Here is a 2500-nt window from a genome sequence, read left to right on the forward strand (position 1 = left end):
TCTGCGGACCGCAAATATAAAATTTATATTTGAATAATATAAGATTTTACAATTGACTACGGTCAAATATATGTGATGTAGCAGAACTAGCCAAAGCTTCTCGCAGCGATGGTCTTTCGTTTTATGAACGTTTGATCGGAGCGAGTTGAAATTATTTGGGTCTGCGGACCGCAAATATAAAATCTATATATTTTAATAATATAGGATTTTACAAATGGACTACAAGTCAAATAGATGGGTGGTGCAGCAGAACTGCAAAGCTTCTCGCAGCGAGGATCATTTCATTTATGAACGTTCGATCGGTGCGAGTTAAAATTATTTGGGTCTGCGACCACAAATATGAAATCTTGTGATTACTCGACAAATTATTGCTGTAATCAGTGCGCTCCTATAGTATAATATACTGTGGGCAAAAGCTCTGGCAATGATCATTCGTTTCATTAACGTTTGACCGGGCTAGTCGCCAAAATATTGCGCAGTGTGCAAAAGCAGCGTGACGCAGTTTACAACCGCTTAGCGCTCTTATGCATTGTGTGAGAGCACTGCCATGTATATCTGCTCGGTATCGCCAGATGCTGAGCGAATGACGAAGTTCGTTGTGAAAACGGCGTTCTTTTTGAATATTATACTTTAACGCATAGCTCAATCAATTCTTTGGGCGCTAGATGAAAGTCTAGTGTTTTAAAGCGATTGTAGTAAACGCTTGCGTTAGTATTCTATATACTGCACATTTTATTCAAATTGTGCGAATTTGAACATTCGCTTCATTGCGTTGTTTTAAGAAAAATGAAAAATCAGCGAAAGCAGATTTTTCAATCTCACACACAGTGAAATATCATATTTCAATTTTAAAGCGAGGACGTTTGTTTTGGACCACAACGTGCTCTAAAATTGCTAAAGTGGTGCGCGTCCTAGAGAATTTATTTTCTTGCGACCCGCCATATAGCCTGTCCAGACCATCGCGGTGATGGTTCGCACGGTAACCCGAGGCGACCCGTCGCTGCAGGTCAAACTGTCGTAGACCGTGTCTAGAATAATATACGCCGTATATGTTCGGATGTCGGTTACGGCCGGGTTCTGGACCTTATTATAAGTGTTCAACCATACTGTACAGCATATCCGCGGGCATGTGTCGTTGACGCAAAGACTCTTATGCGGAAAATAAAATATACAAATGCAATCAACTCAATACTCTCCGAGCGAGAATAAAAGTTAGTTATAACGATGAATTCTTATAATGAATTCGCCCGACGTTTTCAATCTAACGAAGGGTAAAGAGACTGTTTGAAATTAACTGGGTCTGCGGACCGCAAATTTCATGTACGGACCGCCGTTTCGACGGTTGTTAAAGGTCTAGCCTCTGTGTAAGCGCAGAATATATAAAATATCAGTCGCGATGTAAACTGTTCGTCATGTCCAGGGAATATCGTACGACTCAGATATATATATGTAAGAAAATTCGTTGTTTAGAAATATTCATCGAACTTTTCTATACAAAGTGTGGTCTCTCGGGTGACGCCGAGGGACATTACGCACTATGCTATTATATATATAGCACCCTGGTTGATCCTGCCAGTAGTATATGCTTGTCTCAAAGATTAAGCCATGCATGTCTCAGTGCAAGCCACATTAAGGTGAAACCGCGAATGGCTCATTACATCAGTTATGGTTCCTTAGATCGTACCCACATTACTTGGATAACTGTGGTAATTCTAGAGCTAATACATGCAAATAGAGTTCCGACCAGAGATGGAAGGAATGCTTTTATTAGATCAAAACCAATCGGTGGCGGGCTTGCCTTGCTCACCGTTTGACTTGGTGACTCTGAATAACTTTGTGCCGATCGCACGGTAGTACCGGCGACGCATCTTTCAAATGTCTGCCTTATCAACTGTCGATGGTAGTTTCTGCGACTACCATGGTTGTTACGGGTAACGGGGAATCAGGGTTCGATTCCGGAGAGGGAGCCTGAGAAACGGCTACCACATCCAAGGAAGGCAGCAGGCGCGCAAATTACCCACTCCCGGCACGGGGAGGTAGTGACGAAAATAACGATACGGGACTCATCCGAGGCCCCGTAATCGGAATGAGTACACTTTAAATCCTTTAACGAGGATCTATTAGAGGGCCAGTCTGGTGCCAGCAGCCGCGGTAATTCCAGCTCTAATAGCGTATATTAAAGTTGTTGCGGTTAAAAAGCTCGTAGTTGAATCTGTGTCCCACAACTGTCGGTTCACCGCTCGCGGTGTTCAACAGGCATGTCTGTGGGACGTCCTACCGGTGGGCTTAGCCCGTAAAAAGGCGGCCCAACTCAAATCCTACCAAGGTGCTCTTCACCGAGTGTCGAGGTGGGCCGGTACGTTTACTTTGAACAAATTAGAGTGCTTTTAATAATGGAATAGGACCTCGGTTCTATTTTGTTGGTTTTCGGAATTCCGAGGTAATGATTAATAGGGACAACTGGGGGCATTCGTATTGCGACGTTAGAGGTGAAATTCTT

The 2500-nt window shown here is 43.2% G+C and overlaps 1 non-coding gene across 1 annotated transcript in view; it reads left to right on the plus strand.

Moving 5' to 3' along the window:
* The first annotated feature begins 1556 nt into the window (after window positions 1–1556).
* The window catches only part of LOC113364460, a 1889-nt gene continuing 945 nt past the window's right edge, over window positions 1557–2500 (plus strand). The window contains exon 1 of the ribosomal RNA XR_003366158.1: window positions 1557–2500. This exon is cut by the window's right edge and continues 945 nt beyond it. This is a non-coding gene — a ribosomal RNA (small subunit ribosomal RNA).

The sequence above is a fragment of the Ctenocephalides felis genome, unplaced genomic scaffold, assembly GCF_003426905.1.
Source record: "Ctenocephalides felis isolate EL2017-DRISC unplaced genomic scaffold, ASM342690v1 CF-g0.4_SCAFFOLD_00845, whole genome shotgun sequence".
In the NCBI taxonomy this organism is placed as follows: Eukaryota; Metazoa; Arthropoda; class Insecta; order Siphonaptera; family Pulicidae; genus Ctenocephalides; species Ctenocephalides felis.